The sequence below is a fragment of the Nelumbo lutea genome, chromosome 7 (assembly GCF_056320005.1).
Source record: "Nelumbo lutea isolate HS-2025 chromosome 7, American lotus-T2T, whole genome shotgun sequence".
NCBI lineage: Eukaryota > Viridiplantae > Streptophyta > Magnoliopsida > Proteales > Nelumbonaceae > Nelumbo > Nelumbo lutea.
In genome coordinates, this window is record NC_142690.1 from 52,216,354 (window position 1) to 52,234,779 (window position 18,426).

General features: G+C 39.4%; 1 non-coding gene across 1 annotated transcript; it reads left to right on the forward strand.

Annotated features, from left to right (window-relative positions):
- The first annotated feature begins 18,004 nt into the window (after positions 1–18,004).
- LOC148846388 (small nucleolar RNA R71) lies at positions 18,005–18,111 on the forward strand. Its single transcript, XR_016102632.1, has one exon. It is a non-coding gene; the product is annotated as a small nucleolar RNA R71 (small nucleolar RNA).
- The last annotated feature ends 315 nt before the right edge of the window (positions 18,112–18,426 follow it).

The window sequence follows — 18,426 nt, forward strand, 5'->3', positions numbered from 1 at the left end:
CCCCATTTGGCTGCAAATGCAGACTTTCTATAATGGTCTTACTGACTCAAATAAGACCATATTAGATGCTGCAGCTGAAGGGTCCATAAATAATAAAACTCCTGAGGTTGCCCATGCACTTATTGAGGAAATGGCAGCCAACAAATATCAATGGCATTCTGAAAGAACTCAAACTAGGAAGTAGCATGGCTTGTATAATGTTGATAATTATACGACACTATCTGCACAAATAGGAGCACTCAGTAAGAAAATAGATGAAATGCAGATAGCTGCCATGCATGTGCAGCCTCTTAATTGTGAATTGTGTGGGGGAGGCCACATCAGTACTGAATGCCAAGTTGGCAATCAGTTCAGGCCATCTACTGAACAAGTTGACTATGTCAGCAATTCATCAAGACAACAGGGTTATCAGAGTCACCATACTTTTCATCCAGGATGGAGGGGACATTCAAACTAGTCCTGGCCAAATCAGCATACTTCCAAGCTGTTCCACTAGACTTATCATCAGCCTGAACCAAAGTCCAATTTGGAGGAACTGATGACAAAATTTGTAGCAGGTGCAGAAACCAGGTTCCAGAACCAGGAAGCCTCAATCAAAAACCTGGAAAACCAAGTGGGGCAATTGGCACAATTAATCTCTTCCTGACTGCCGGGAACTCTTCCAAGCAACACTGAAGTGAATCTACAAGAGTAGGTGCAAGCTATTACCTTAAGGAATGGAAAAGAGTTGCCCGAGGTAGAAAAGAAGAATTGGGCTGAACCCAAGGCAGAAACAAGCCTTGGGACCGGACAACAGAAGACGGAACAACCAGAAGCACAACAAGGGATGCACCAGCTGCCACAAGTTCCATTCCCTAACAGGTTGAAGCAACAAAAATTGGAAAAAGAATTTGGTAAGTTTCGTGAAATATTTAAAAGTTTACATATTAATATTTCTTTTGCTGATGCTTTAGCCCAGATGCCACACTATGCAAGGTTTTTGAAGGAATTATTGGCAAACAAAAGGAAACTGGGAGATGTGGCTACAGTTGCTTTAAATGAGGAATGTTCTGCTATCCTTCTGAATAAACTGCCTCATAAACTCAATGATCCAGGGAGTTTCACTATTCCTTGTACCATTGGCAGTTTAAAAATTGAAAAAACTTTATGTGATCTCGGAGCTAGCATCAATTTAATGCCATATTCTATCTTCAAGAAATTGGAGTTGAATGAACCCCAACCCACTAGAGTGGCATTACAATTGGCTGATAGATCCATTAGACATCCTAGGGGGATCATAGAAGATGTGTTAGTTAAAGTTGACAAATTCATTTTCCCAGTTGATTTCATTGTGTTAGACATGCAAGAAGATGTGGAGGTCCCGCTTATCCTAGGGAGACCTTTCCTGGCTACCGGGAAAGCAATGATTGATGTCCAACAAGGACAACTCAGCCTTAGGATACAAGATGAGGAGATAATTTTTAAAATGTCTGATGCTATGAAACATGCACCCTCTAGTGATGATTCTTGTTTTATGATTGATGCCATTGAATTGACAATTGATGAATGCATCCAGGTAAGTAGAATAACTGATCCTCTTGAACTCTGCCTCCAGCAAGGAGAACTTGAAGAAGGAGAAAATGAAGAAATAAACCTCATGATAGCATACCTGAATGATAAGCCTCAATTCAAGGGAAAGGGGTTTATTAAATTAGAGAACTTAGGCAAATTGCCTGGACCATCAGGTAAGCCATCATCCCAAGAACCCCCCACCCTTGAACTGATGCAATTACCATCCCATTTAGAGTATGCTTTCCTTGAGGAACCATCAGATCTCCCCGTGATAATTTCCGCAGCACTAAATCCCTTACAAAGAGAAAAATTATTAAGAGTGCTACGGGAACACAAAAATGCTATAGCTTGGAAGGTAGAAGATATCAAAGGCATTAATCCATCAATCTGCACTCATAGAATTTTGATGGAAGAGGACAGCAAGCCTTCCGTTCAGCCCCAAAGGCGCCTGAACCCCAACATGAAAAAAGTGGTAAAGACTGAAATAATTAAGTTGTTAGATGCTGGGATCATTTATCCTATTTCTGATAGTTCTTGGGTAAGCCCTGTGCAAGTTGTGCCCAAGAAAGGGGATATGACTGTTGTTCCAAATGAGAAAAATGAACTCATCCCTACTAGAACCGTCACCAGATGGCGTGTGTGTATTGACTATAGAAAATTAAATGAAGCCACCCGGAAGGACCATTTCCCTCTCCCATTTATGGACCAAATGTTCGAGAGGCTAGCCGGGCATGAGTATTATTGTTTCTTGGATGGATATTCAGGGTATAACCAGATACCAATTGCACCAGAAAATCAAGAAAAGACCACTTTTACTTGCCCATATGGAGTCTTTGCATACCGAAGGATGCCCTTTGGGTTATGTAATGCCCCAACTACCTTTCAGCGATGTATGATGTCTATATTTTCTGATATGGTTGAAAATTTTATTGAGATCTTTATGGACGATTTTTTAGTTTTTGGCTCTTTGTTTGATGCATGTTTGAATAATCTGGAACAGGTGCTTCCTAGATGCAAAGAAACACATCTTGTGTTGAATTGGGAGAAATGTCATTTTATGGTGCAAGAAGGCATGGTGCTTGGACACAAGATCTCTCAAAGAGGTATAGAAGTCGACAAGGCCAAGGTGGAGGCAATTGAAAAACTGCCACCCCCAACATCTGTTCGTTCTTTGAGAAGTTTCTTAGGACATGTCGGATTCTATAGGAGGTTTATTAAGGATTCCTCAAAAATTTCCAAGCCATTATCTACCTTGCTTCAAAAAGAAGTAACTTTTGAATTTTCAACTGAATGCCTTCATGCTTTCAACATCTTGAAAGACAAATTGATCCATGCACCTATCATGGTAGCACCTATTTGAATTGATGTGTGATGCGAGTGATTTTGCTATAGGAGCTGTTTTAGGACAAAGAATGAACAAACATTTTCAGCCAATTTACTATGCTAGCAGAACCTTGACTGGACCCCAACTCAATTACACCACCACAGAAAAGGAGCTGTTAGCAGTAATATTTGCACTTGATAAGTTTCGTTCATATCTGATATTATCCAAGGTTGTTGTCCACACAGATCACTCGGCATTAAGGCACTTGCTTACCAAGCAAAACTCAAAACCAAGACTGATCAGGTGGATCCTTTTATTGCAAGAGTTTGACATTGAGATTAGAGACCTGAAGGGTGCTGCAAACCTGGCTGCTGACCATCTCTCCCGGTTGGACACGGTAAGCTCAAAAGAGGAGATAACCAGCAACATTCGAGAAGAATTTCCGGATGAGCAGTTGTACTCAATACAGAAATACTCATATCCTTGGTATGCTGATTTTGCTAATTATCTAGCTGCACAAGTCCTTCCTCCTAACCTTTCATATCAACAGAAAAAGAAATTCTTTTCTGATGTAAAATACTATCTGTGGGAGGAACCCTTTTTGTATAAATTGTGTGCAGATCAGATCATAAGGAGATGTGTCACCGAGGAGGAGATGGAGTCGGTACTCCAATTTTGCCATGATAAAGAAGCAGGAGGTCATTTTGGAGCTAGTCGCACGGCAGCCAAGGTTTTGCAATCAGGTTTTTATTGGCCCACACTCTTCAAAGATGCCCATCGGTATGTGTCCACATGTGACAAATGCCAAAGATCGGGAAACATTTCCCGACGGAATGAAATGCCCCTTTCCAATATTTTAATCTGTGAAATCTTTGATGTTTGGGGTATAGATTTCATGGGACCTTTCCCGAATTCTTTTGGGAATAAGTACATCCTCGTTGCAGTTGACTATGTATCCAAATGGGTAGAAGCCATGGCTTTACCCACAAATGACTCAAGAAGGGTAGTACACTTCCTAAAGAAGCTATTCTCCCGATTTGGCACTCCGCGAGCTATAATTAGTGATAGGGGAACTCACTTCTGCAATAGCCAATTTGAGAGGTTAATGCAGAAATATGGAATTACACATAAATTAGCTACCCCTTATCACCCTCAAACCAGTGGCCAAGTGGAGTTGGCTAACAGGGAACTCAAAAGAATTCTGGAAAAGACTGTAGCATCCACCAGAAAAGATTGGTCCATCAAATTAGATGATGCATTATGGGCATACAGAACTGCATTTAAGACACCTATTGGCATGTCCCCCTACAGATTGGTCTTTGGTAAAGCATGCCATTTACCAGTTGAATTGGAACACAAGGCCTATTGGGCTCTTAAATTCTTAAATTTTGACATTCAGGCCACAGGGGCTAAAAGGCGGTTGCAATTGAATGAATTGGATGAATTCAGACTTACCACCTATGAGAATGCCAAAGTTTATAAAGAAAGAATAAAAAACTGGCATGATAAGAACTTGCTGAGACGGGACTTTTATGTGGGCCAACAGGTATTGTTATATAATTCCCGTCTCCGCTTGTTTCCAGGTAAGCTGAGATCCAGGTGGTCTGGACCCTTTACCATTTCACAGGTTTTTCCCCATGGGGCTATAGAACTCACCCACCCAGTTCAGGGCACGTTTAAAGTAAATGGTCAGCGCCTGAAACCATATTTAATGGGCAGTACTGTACCCCCTCCATCCACTGTTTATCTAGATAACCAATAATCTCTTATGCTTGCTCATGAACAAGTTAAGGAATCTTTTTGTCATTTATCTTTTTAGAATATTAGTTAGTAAAATAAAGATCTTTTTCTCAAAATTCCAATTCTTTAAGGACTCAGTTCATCATTTTCTTTTCTTCAGTTTGCTCTAGCAAGTGTGACTCCCTAACACTACGAACATTGAGGACAATGTTCATCTCAAGTGTAGGGGAGTGAGCCCGAGGCTAGGGTATGGGGGTTGAAACCATGCACCTCATGCACCCCAACACACATATGCAAGCAATGACATCACAGAAAAAAAAAAAAAAAGACTGGAACCCCTCAAGTTCATTACTATTTATTTGATGATTTTTTTTTAAGAAGGAATTCAATGAGTTGAGGGAGACTGATGTACTTGTTAAGTTTTTATTCTTGTAAATGACCCAATTTGATTTATGCAGGAGAAAAGGGGAGCTGAATATGCCTTTCAGCATGACTAGCCCTAACTTCCTTCATGTGTATGGAAGCCCTTGATTTCATTGTTAATGGTCAAGAGAGCTAGTGCACATCTGAAGTGCTAATTCTTGAGGTTCAATAATTGCAAAGAAGGACAAAAGCCCAAATTGACTCCGCTATTCTGAGCTGAATAGTAAAACTAGCAGCTTAGAACATGAGTCCTATTTACCTACCTCAAACAAGTGACCAGTGTGAGATGGAGCATAAGATGCACTCACACCAAAAAAAAAAAAAAAAAAAAAAAAAAAAAAAAAAAAAAAAAAAAGAGAGAAAAGTGTGAGATGGAGCATAAAATGCACTCACACCGAAAAGAAAAAAAGAAAAAAAAAAAAAGGTGAGATGGAGCATAAAATGCACTCACCCTTAGAAATAAGTAATTGTGGTGACAATCGAGGTTCAAAGGGGCACTCTAAAGTTGAACTCTCATTGAGATTTAGTTACAGATGTGAAACTCAGTGAAATTTGATTATTAACCTTGACAATTAAAGAGCTGATTTATATATGAATTAGGAGTGAAGGCTAGACTATGATGAAATTCATATTCTCCTTTCCTCGGATCTGATACATATCTTAAATGGTAATTTACAAGAATAAGAGTTAAGCACTTACAAAAGTTCCCCGACTACTCAATGCATTTCTATCTTAAAAAGTTCACCAGGTAAATGGTGAGAACAGAAGGGGGGAATGTTAAGTTTATGGCTGATGTCTTTGCTTGAGGACAAGCAAAAGCTTAAGTGTGGGGGTATTTGATGAACTTACAATTTATCTATATTTTATGAGGTTTTTGCATGAAATTTTATAATGGTTTAATTAAATTTTTGCCGTATTTTAGCTTGATTGCAAGAAAGATTTCAGGGGGAGCCAAATCAACAAAAAGAAGGCAAAAGCAAGAAAAGAAAACCCAAAAATTTATCAAGTTCAGCCCGGCCCAGCCATGAGAGCAAGAGAATTTCATTCGGCCCAAGAAGAGCAAGTGAAACTCTTTGGAAAATCCAAGGGAAGAAGCCTAGCTATGAGGAGAATTCGGCCCAGCAAGGAAGGCCCATTTTTAGCCCAAATAACAGCCTAGAGTGTAGCCCACTTGAGCTCAAAAGCAAGCTAAGTTGTAGCCCAAATAGCAGCCCAAAGGGAGCTAGGGGCGGCAACTTCTAGGAGTTTCTTGAAGAGAAGGAGGGAGCACTCTAGAAGGTTCATGAGGGGTGTAATACACCCCATTCTAGAGGCTTCAAGAAGGGGCAAGAGCCCCCTTGAAAAACTATATAAGGAGGCCTCTAGGAGGGGAGAAAGTTGTTCAATTGCTTGAGAGAAAGGCTCTCCCACTCTTAGAGGTTCAACCACCTTGAGAGAAGAGAAGAGAAGAAGGCTACGCGCAAGGAAGAAGAAGAAGAAGGGCTGAAGGAAGTTCAAGACAAGCAAGCTAGAAGAAGAAGGTGAGTTCGAATTGAGGGATTGTGATTCAAAGATTTTTTGTAATAAATCATTTGTAGTTTCATTCTCTTTTGATTTGAATTCAGTTTCTTAGTTATATGTTCTTTCTTCTTTCTCCTTGTTTCCATTCTTCCTTGATGTATTTCAGCTTGTAAAATTTCAGTTCAGCAATCTAATTCTTTTTGATTCATTCAAATGATCATGCATTGTACTTGAAGTTTCTTGAATAAGGGTGTGATTGCAGATCAATTCGGCCAACTAACCTTCAAAACTCAGATCTGAATTCTCAGATCTGAGATTGCAAGATCTGAATTGCTTGAAAGAGAATTCAGATCTGCAAATTTCAGATTGGGCGAATTAATCTACAGCTTGGAATTCCTAGAGTGCTTGAGAGAGACTCTAGGAATTCAGATCTACTATTCAAGAACTGAATTGAGTGCAAGGTTAGAGATAACTTGCACAATTCAGTTGGTGATCAATTCAGATTTGAATTGATGCCTTAGAAGTGTTTGAAGAAATGCATGCATGGGGATTAGATTCTTGCTAGAGATAGAAGAACCGTCACTCATGCATAGGATGAACATGCGCTTGAGAGAGGCTATTCATGACCTTGGGGTTTCACCAAACCAAGGCTCAATCATGATTCATTCGAATGATCCAAATTGATAGATTGCTGAATTCTGAGATTGACATTTACTGCTTACTCTTCTAACCTGAATTGAAGGCAATTGGACCAATGATTTAGATAGATTTTAATTTAGGATTTCTTAGCTTTCATTAGAGTTTTGATTTATTTGTTGATCAGATAAGAAATGTTCAATTTAGTATTGGTAATTGTTTCCTAAATCCTCGTGGGAACGATACTTCACTCACTACTTTATTACTTGAACGGCTAGTGCACTTGCTAGTGTCACAATGAGCCACACATCAAATAGCCAATTTGAAAGGTTAATGCAGAAATATGGAATTACACATAAATTAACTACCCCTTATCACCCTCAAACTAGTGGCCAAGTGGAGTTGGCTAATAGGGAACTCAAAAGAATTCTAGAAAAGACCGTAGCATCTGTCAGAAAAGATTGGTCTGTCAAATTAGATGATGCATTATGGGCATACAGAACTGCATTTAAGACACCCATTGGCATGTCCCCCTACAGATTGGTCTTTGGTAAAGCATGCCATTTACCAGTTGAATTAGAACACAAGGCCTATTGGGCTCTTAAATTCTTAAATTTTGACATTCAGGCCACAGGAGCTAAAAGGCGGTTGCAATTGAATGAATTGGATGAATTCAAACTTGCCGCCTATGAGAATGCCAAAGTTTATAAAGAAAGAATAAAAAACTGGCATGATAAGAACTTGCTGAGACGAGAATTTTATGTAGGCCAACATGTATTGTTATATAATTCCCGTCTTCGCTTGTTTCCAGGTAAGCTGAGATCTAGGTTGTCTGAACCCTTTACCATTTCACAGGTTTTTCCCCATGGGGCTATAGAACTCACCACCCGGTTCAGGGCACGTTGAAAGTAAATGGTCAGCGCCTGAAACCATATTTAATTGGCGGTACTGTACCCCCTCCATCCACTGTTTATCTTGATAACCAATAATCTTTTATGCTTGCTCATGAACAGGTTAAGGCATCTTTTTGTCATTTATCTTTTTAGAATATTAGTTAGTAAAATAAAGTTATTTTTCTCAAAATTCCAATTCTTTAAGGACTCAGTTCATCCATTTCTTTTCTTTAGTTTGCTCAAGCAAGTGTGATTCCCTAACACTACAAACATTGAGGACAATGTTCATCTTAAGTGTGGGGGAGTGAGCCCGAGACTTGGGTATGGGGGCTGAAACCATGCACCTCATTCACCCCAACACACATATGCAGGCAATGACATAACCAAAAAAAAAAAAAGGACTGGAACTCCTCAAGTTCATTACTATCTATTTGATGATTTTTAAGAAGGATTTCAATGAGTTGAGGGAGACCAATGTATTTGCTAAGTTTTTATTCTTGCAAATGACCCAACTTAGTATATGCATGAGAAAAATGGGAGTTGAATATGTCTTTCAACATGACTAGCCCTAACTACCTTCATGTGTATGAAAGCACTTGATTTCATGGTTAATGGTCAAGAGAGCTAGTGCACATTTGAAGTGCTGATTCTTGAGGTTCAAAGAAGGACAAAACCCCAAATTGACTCCGTTATTTTGAGCTGAATAGTAAAACTAGCAACTCAAAACATGAGTTTTTTTTTTATCTACCTCAAGCTTGTGATCAGTGTGAGATGGAGCATAAAATGCACTCACACCGAAAAAAAAAAGTGTGTGAGATGGAGCATAAAATGCACTCACCCCTAGAAATAAGTAATGATGGTGACAGTTGAGGTCCAAGAGGGCATACTAAGTTGAACTCTCATTAAGATAAAGTTACAGATGTGAAACTTAGTGTAATTTGATTATTAACTTTGACAATTAAGGAGCTTAATTATATATTGATTGGGAGTGAAGGCTGGATTTTAATGAAATTCCTATTCTCCTTTCTTTGGATCTTATACATATGTTAAATGGTAATTTACAAGAATAAGAGTTGAGCACTTACAACAGTTCCCCGACTACTCAATGCATTTCTATCTTAAAAAGTTTACCAGGTAAATAGTGAGAATAGAAGGGGGGAATGTTCAGTTTATGGCTGATGTCTTTGCTTGAGGACAAGCAAAAGCTTAAATGTGGGGGTATTTGATGAACCTACAATTTATCTATATTTTATGAGGTTTTTGCATGAAATTTTATGCCGGTTTAATTAGATTTTGACCTATTTTAGCTTGATTACAAGATAGATTTCAGGGGCAGCCAAATCAAGAAAAAGAAGGCAAAAGCAAGAAAAGAAAGCCCAAAATTTATCAAGTTCATCCCAGCCCAGCCATGAGAGCAAGGGAGTTTCATTCGGCCCAAGTAGTGCAAGGTAACTCTTTGGAAAACCCAAGGGAAGAAGCCTAGCAAGAAGGAAATTTCAGCCCAGCCCATTTTTAGCCCAAAGAACAGCCTAGAGTATAGCCTACATGAGCTCAAAAGCAAGCTAAGTTGCAGCCCAAATAGCAGCCCAAAGGGAGCTAGGGGTGGTAACTCCTACAAGTTTCTTGAAGAGAAGGAAGGAGCACTCTAGAAAGTTCATGAAGGGTGTAATACACCCAATTATAGAGACTTCAAGAAGGGGCAAAAGCCCCCTTGAAAAACTATATAAGGAGGCCTCTATGAGGGGGGAGAGGTGTTTAATTGCTTGAGAGGAAGGCTCTCCCACTCTTAGACGTTCGGCCACCTTGAGAGAAGAGAAGAAAAGAAGGTTAGGCGCAAGGAAGAAGAAGAAGAAGGGATGAAGGAAGTTCAAGACAAGCAAACTAGAAGAGAATGTGAGTTCGAAATTGGGGGTTTGTGATTCAAAGATCATTTGTAATAACTCAAGTGTAGTTTCATTCTCCTTTAATTTGAATTCTATTTCTTTGTTATATTTTCTTTCTTCTTTCTCCTTGTTTCCATTCTTCTTTGATGTATTTCAGCTTGTAAAATTTCAGTTCAGCAATCTAATTCTTTTTTATTCATTCGAATGGTCATGAATTGTACTTGGAGTTTTTTGAATAAGGGTGTTTTTGTAGATTAATTCAGCTAACTAACCTTCAAAACTCAGATCTGAATTCTCAGATCTGAGATTGCAAGATCTGAATTGCTTGAAAGAGAATTCAGATCTGCAATTTTCAGATTGGCCAAATGGATCTAAAACTTGGAATTCCTAGAGTGCTTGAGAGAGACTCTAAGAATTCAGATCTATTATTCAAAAACTGAATTGGATGCAAGATTAGAGATAACTTGCACAATTCAGTTGGTGATCAATTCAGTTTTGACTTGATGCCTTAGAAGTGTTTGAAGAAATGCATGCATGGGGATTAGTTTCTTGTTAGAGATAAAAGAATTGTCACTCATGCATAGGATGAACATGTGCTTGAGAGAGGCTGTTCATGACCTTGGGGTTTCACCAAACCAAGGCTCAATTAAGATTTATTCGAATGATCCATGATGTGTTGCTCATTGTGACACTAGCAAGTGCACTAGCCGTTCAAGTAATAAAGTAGTGAGTGAAGTATCGTTCCCACGAGGATTTAGGAAACAATTACCAATACTAAATTGAACACTTCTTATCTGATCAACAAATAAATCAAAACTCTAATGAAAGCTAAGAAATCCTAAATTAAAATCTATCTAAATCATTGGCCCAATTGCCTTCAAATCAGGTTAGAAGAGTAAGCAGTAAATGTCAATCTCAGAATTCAGCAATCTATGAATTTGGATCATTCGAATGAATCATGATTGAGCCTTGGTTTGGTGAAACCCCAAGGTCATGAACAGCCTCTCTCAAGCGCATGTTCATCCTATGCATGAGTGACGGTTCTTCTATCTCTATCAAGAATCTAATCCCCATGCATGCATTTCTTCAAACATTTCTAAGGCATCAATTCAAATCTGAATTGATCACCAACTGAATTGTACAAGTTATCTCTAACCTTGCACTCAATTCAGTTCTTGAATAGTAGATCTGAATTCCTAGAGTCTCTCTCAAGCACTCTAGGAATTCCAAGCTATAGATTAATTCTTCCAATCTGAAATTTGCAGATCTGAATTCTCTTTCAAGCAATTCAGATCTTGCAATCTCAGATCTGAGAATTCAGATCTGAGTTTTGAAGGTTAGTTGGCTGAATTACTCTACAATAACACCCTTATTCAAGAACTTCAAATATAATTCATGACCATTTGAATGAATCAAAAAGAATTAAATTGCTGAACTGAAATTTTACAAGCTGAAATACATCAAGGAAGAATGGAAACAAGGAGAAAGAAGAAAGAAAATATAACTAAGAAACTGAATTCAAATCAAAAGAGAATGAAACTACAAATGATTTATTACAAAAGATCTTTGAATCACAAACCCTCAATTCGAACTCACCTTCTTCTTCTAGCTTGCTTGTCTTGAACTTCTTTCAGCCCTTCTTCTTCTTCTTCCTTGCGCCTAGCCTTCTTCTCTTCTCTTCTCTCAAGGTGGCCGAACCTCTAAGAGTGGGAGAGCCTTCCTCTCAAGCAATTGAACAACTTTCTCCCCTCCTAGAGGCCTCCTTATATAGTTTTTCAAAGGGGCTCTTGCCCCTTCTTGAAGCCTCTAGAATGGGGTGTATTACACCCCTCATGAACCTTCTAGAGTGCTCCCTCCTTCTCTTCAAGAAACTTCTAGGAGTTGCCGCCCCTAGCTCCCTTTGGGCTGCTATTTGGGCTACAACTTAGCTTGCTTTTGAGCTCAAGTGGGCTACACTCTAGGCTGTTATTTGGGCTAAAAATGGGCTGGGCCGAAATTTCCTTCTTGCTAGGATTCTTCCCTTGGATTTTCCAAAGAGTTTCACTTGCTCTTCTTGGGCCGAATGAAATTCTCTTGCTCTCATGGCTGGGCCGGGCTGAACTTGATAAATTTTAGGTTTTCTTTTCTTGCTTTTGCCTTCTTTTTGTTGATTTGGCTCCCCCTGAAATCTATCTTGCAATCAAGCTAAAATAGGGCAAAATTTAATTAAACCATCATAAAATTTCATGCAAAAACCTCATAAAATATAGATAAATTGTAAGTTCATCAAATACCCCCACACTTAAGCTTTTGCTTGTCCTCAAGCAAAGACATCAGCCATAAACTTAACATTCCCCCCTTCTGTTCTCACCATTTACCTGATGAACTTTTTAAGATAGAAATGCATTGAGTAGTCGGGGAACTTTTGTAAGTGCTCAACTCTTATTCTTTTAAATTACCATTTAAGATATGTATCAGATCCAAGGAAAGGAGAATATGAATTTCATCATAGTCTAACCTTCACTCCTAATTCATATATAAATCAGCTCCTTAATTGTCAAGGTTAATGATCAAATTTCACTAAGTTTCACATCTGTAACTAAATATCAATGAGATTTCAACTTTAGAGTGCCCCTTTGAACCTCGGTTGTCACCACAATTACTTATTTCTAAGGGTGAGTGCATCCTATGCTCCATCTCACCCTTTTCTTTCTTTTTTTTTTTTTTTTTTTTGGTGTGAGTGCATTTTATGCTCCATCTCACACACTTTTCTCTCTCTCTTTTTTTTTTTTTTTTTTTTTGGTGTGAGTGCATCTTATGCTCCATCTCACACTAGTCACTTGCTTGAGGTAGGTAAATAGGACTCATGTTCTAAGCTACTAGTTTTACTATTTAGCTCAGAATAGCGGAGTCAATTTGGGCTTTTGTCCTTCTTTGCAATTATTGAACCTCAAGAATCAGCACTTCAGATGTGCACTAGCTCTCTTGACCATTAACCATGAAATCAAGGGCTTCCATACACATGAAGATAGTTAGGGCTAGTCATGCTGAAAAGCATATTCAGCTCCCCTTTTCTCATGCATAAATCAAATTGGGTCATTCACAAGAATAAAAACTTAACAAGTACATCAGTCTCCCTCAACTCATTGAATTCCTTCTTAAAAATAATCATCAAATAAATAGTAATGAACTTGAGGGGTTCCAGTCTTTTTTTTGGTTATGTCATTGCCTGCATATGTGTGTTGGGGTGCATGGTTTCAGCCCCCATACCCTAGCCTCGGGCTCACTCCCCCACACTTGAGATGAACATTGTCCTCAATGTTCCTAGTGTTAGGGAGTCACACTTGCTAGAGCAAACTGAAGAAAAGAAAATGATGAACTGAGTCCTTAAAGAATTGGAATTTTGAGAAAAAGATCTTACTAATATTCTAAAAAGATAAATGACAAAAAGATTCCTTAACTTGTTCATGAGCAAGCATAAGAGATTATTGGTTATCTAGATAAACAGTGGATGGAGGGGGTACAGTACTGCCTATTAAATATGGTTTCAGGCGCTGACCATTTACTTTAAACGTGCCCTGAACCGGGTGGGTGAGTTCTATAACCCCATGGGGAAAAACCTGTGAAATGGTAAAGGGTCCAGACCACCTGGATCTCAGCTTACCTGGAAACAAGCGGAGACGGGAATTATATAACAATACCTGTTGGCCTACATAAAAGTCCCGTCTCAGCAAGTTGTTATCATGCCAGTTTTTTATCCTTTCTTTATAAACTTTGGCATTCTCATAGGTGGTAAGTCTGAATTCATCCAATTCATTCAATTGCAACCGCCTTTTAGCCCCTGTGGCCTGAATGTCAAAATTTAAGAATTTAAGAGCCCAATAGGCCTTGTGTTCCAATTCAACTAGTAAATGGCATGCTTTACCAAAAACCAATCTGTAGGGGGACATGCCAATGGGTGTCTTAAATGCAGTTCTGTATGCCCATAATGCATCATCTAATTTGATGGACCAATCTATTCTGGCGGATGCTACGGTCTTTTCCAGAATTCTTTTGAGTTCCCTGTTAGCCAACTCCACTTGGCCACTGGTTTGAGGGTGATAAGGGGTAGCTAATTTATGTGTAATTCCATATTTCTGCATTAACCTCTCAAATTGGCTATTGCAGAAGTGAGTTCCCCTATCACTAATTATAGCTCGCGGAGTGCCAAATCGGGAGAATAGCTTCTTTAGGAAGTGTACCACCCTTCTTGAGTCATTTGTGGGTAAAGCCATGGCTTCTACCCATTTGGATACATAGTCAACTGCAACGAGGATGTACTTATTCCCAAAAAAATTCGGGAAAGGTCCCATGAAATCTATACCCCAAACATCAAAGATTTCACAGATTAAAATATTGGAAAGGGGCATTTCATTCCGTCGGGAAATGTTTCCCGATCTTTGGCATTTGTCACATGTGGACACATACCGATGGGAATCTTTGAAAAGTGTGGGCCAATAAAAACCTGATTGCAAAACCTTGGCTGCAGTGCGACTAGCTCCAAAATGACCTCCTGCTTCTTTATCATGGCAAAATTGGAGTACCGACTCCATCTCCTCCTCGGGGACACATCTCCTTATGATCTGATCTGCACACAATTTATACAAAAAGGGTTCCTCCCACAGATAGTATTTTACATCAGAAAAGAATTTCTTTTTCTGTTGATATGAAAGGTTAGGAGGAAGGACTTGTGCAGCTAGATAATTAGCAAAATCAGCATACCAAGGATATGAGTATTTCTGTATTGAGTACAACTGCTCATCCGGAAATTCTTCTCGAATGTTGCTGGTTATCTCCTCTTTTGAGCTTACCGTGTCCAACCGGGAGAGATGGTCAGCAGCCAGGTTTGCAGCACCCTTCAGGTCTCTAATCTCAATGTCAAACTCTTGCAATAAAAGGATCCACCTGATCAGTCTTGGTTTTGAGTTTTGCTTGGTAAGCAAGTGCCTTAATGCCGAGTGATCTGTGTGGACAACAACCTTGGATAATATCAGATATGAACGAAACTTATCAAGTGCAAATATTACTGCTAACAACTCCTTTTCTGTGGTGGTGTAATTGAGTTGGGGTCCAGTCAAGGTTCTGCTAGCATAGTAAATTGGCTGAAAATGTTTGTTCATTCTTTGTCCTAAAACAACTCCTATAGCAAAATCACTCGCATCACACATCAATTCGAATGGGAGGGTCCAATCTGGTGCTACCATGATAGGTGCATGGATCAATTTGTCTTTCAAGATGTTGAAAGCATGGAGACATTCAGTTGAAAATTCAAAAGGCACTTCTTTCTGAAGCAAGGTAGATAATGGCTTGGAAATTTTTGAGAAATCTTTAATAAACCTTCTATAGAATCCGACATGTCCTAAGAAACTTCTCAAAGAACGAACAGATGTTGGGGTTGGCAATTTTTCAATTGCCTCCACCTTGGCCTTGTCGACTTCTATACCTCTTTGAGAGATCTTGTGTCCAAGCACTATGCCTTCTTGCACCATAAAATGACATTTCTCCCAATTTAACACAAGATGTGTTTCTTTACATCTAGTAAGCACCTGTTCCAGATTATTCAAACATGCATCAAACGAAGAGCCAAAAACTGAAAAATCATCCATGAAGATCTCAATAAATTTTTCAACCATATCAGAAAATATAGACATCATACATCACTGAAAGGTTGCTGGGGCATTGCATAACCCAAAGGGCATCCTTCGGTATGCAAAGGTTCCAAATGGGCAAGTAAAAGTGGTCTTTTCTTGATCTTTTGGTGCAATTGGTATCTGGTTATACCCTGAATATCCATCAAGAAACAATAATACTCATGCCCGGCTAGCCTCTCCAACATTTGATCCATAAATGGGAGAGGGAAATGGTCCTTCCGGGTGGCTTCATTTAATTTTCTATAGTCAATACACACACGCCATCCGGTAACGGTTCTAGTAGGGATGAGTTCATTTTTCTCATTTGGAACAACAGTCGTACCCCCTTTTTTGGGCACAACTTGCACAGTGCTTACCCAAGAACTATCAGAAATAGGATAAATGATCCCAGCATCTAACAACTTAATTATTTCAGCCTTTACCACTTCTTTCATGTTGGGGTTCAGGCGCCTTTGGGGCTGAACGGAAGGCTTGCTGTCCTCTTCCATCAAAATTCTGTGAGTGCAGATTGATGGATTAATGCCTTTGATATCTTCTACCTTCCAAGCTATAGCATTTTTGTGTTCCCGCAGCACTCTTAATAATTTTTCTCTTTGTAAGGGATTCAGCGCTGCGGAAATTATCACGGGGAGATCTGATGGTTCCTCAAGGAAAGCATACTCTAAATGGGATGGTAATTGCTTCAGTTCAAGGGTGGGGGGTTCTTGGGGTGATTGCTTACCTGATGGTCCAGGCAATATGCTATCATGAGGTTTATTTTTTCATTTTCTCCTTCTTCAAGTTCACCCTGCTGGAGGCAGAGTTCAAGAGGATCAGTTATTCTACTTACCTGGAAGCATTCACCAATTGTCAATTCAATGGCATCAATCATAAAACAAGAATCATCACTAGAGGGTGCATGTTTCATAGCATTAGACATTTTAAAAATTATCTCCTCATCTTGTATCCTAAGGCTGAGTTGTCCTTGTTGGACATCAATCATTACTTTCCCGGTAGCCAGGAAAGGTCTTCCTAGGATAAGCGGAACCTCCACATCTTCTTGCATGTCTAACACAATGAAATCAACTGGAAAAATGAATTTGTCAACTTTAACTAACACATCTTCTATGATCCCCCTAGGATGTCTAATGGATCTATCAGCCAATTGTAATGCCACTCTAGTGGGTTGGGGTTCATTCAACCCCAATTTCTTGAAGATAGAATATGGCATTAAATTGATGCTAGCTCCCAGGTCACATAAAGCTTTTTCAATTTTTAAACTGCCAATGGTACAAGGAATAGTGAAACTCCCTAGATCTTTGAGTTTCTGAGGCAGCTTGTTCAGAAGGATAGCAGAACATTCCTCATTTAATGCAACTGTAGCCACATCTCCCAGTTTCCTTTTGTTTGCTAATAATTCCTTCAAAAACCTTGCATAGTGTGGCATTTGGGCTAAAGCATCAGCAAAAGGAATATTAATTTGTAAACTTTTAAATATTTCAAGAAACTTACCAAATTCCTTCTCCAATTTTTGTTGCTTCAGCCTGTTAGGGAATGGAACTTGTGGTTGTTGGTGCATCCCTTGTTGTGCTTCTAGTTGTTCCGTCTTCTGTTGTCTGGTTCCAAGGCTTGTTTCTGCCTTGGGTTCAGCCCAATTCTTCTTTTCTACCTCAGGCAACTCTTTTCCACTTCTCAAGGTAATAGCTTGCACCTGCTCTCGTGGATTCACTTCGGTGTTGCTTGGAAGAGTTCCCGGCAGTCTGGAAGAGATTAATTGTGCCAATTGCCCCACTTGGTTTTCCAGGTTTTTGATTGAGGCTTCCTGGTTCTGGAACCTAGTTTCTGCACCTGCTATAAATTTTGTCATCAGTTCCTCCAAATTGGATTTTGGTTCAGGCTGATGATAAGTCTGGTGGAACGGCTTGGAAATATGCTGATTTGGCCAGTACTGGTTTGAATGTCCCCTCTATCCTGGATGAAAAGTATGGTGACTCTGGTAACCCTGCTGTCTTGACGAATTGCTGACATAGTCAACTTGTTCAGTAGATGGTCTGAACTGATTGCCAACTTGGCAGTCTGTACTGATGTGGCCTCCCCCACACAATTCACAATTAAGAGGCTGCACATGCATGGTAGCTATCTGCATTTCATCTATTTTTTTTACTGAGTGCTCCTATTTGTGCAGCTAGTGCTGTATAAGTGTCAACATTATGCAAGCCTTGCTGCTTCCTAGTTTGATTTCTTTCCGAATGCCATTGATAGTTGTTGGCTGCCATTTCCTCAATAAGTGCATGGGCAACATCAGGAGTTTTATTATTTATGGATCCTCCGGCTGCAGCATCTAATATGGTCTTATTTGAGTCAGTAAGACCATTATAGAAAGTCTGCACTTGCTGCCAAATGGGGAGGCCATGGTGAGGAATTCTCCTTAACAGCTCCTTGTATCGTTCCCATGACTCATATAAAGATTCCCCCTCTTGCTGGAAAAAAGTAGTGATGTCATTCCTCATTTTAGCAGTTTTAGAAGGGGGAAAATATTTAGAGAGAAAACGGCTGGCCATTTCGTCCCATGTGGCTATAGATCCTGCCGGTAATGAGTTCAACCAAGCTTTGGCTTTATCCTTCAAAGAAAATGGGAATAACCTCAGCCGGATGGCATCATCACTTACCCCATTGTGTTTGAAGGTGTCACAGATTTCCAAGAAGTTAGCAATATGGGCATTCGGATCCTCATGGGCCATACCACAAAACTGAACCGTATTTTGTATCATTTGGATTATGGCCGGTTTAATTTCGAAGTTATTGGCAGCAATAGTTGGCCTGATAAT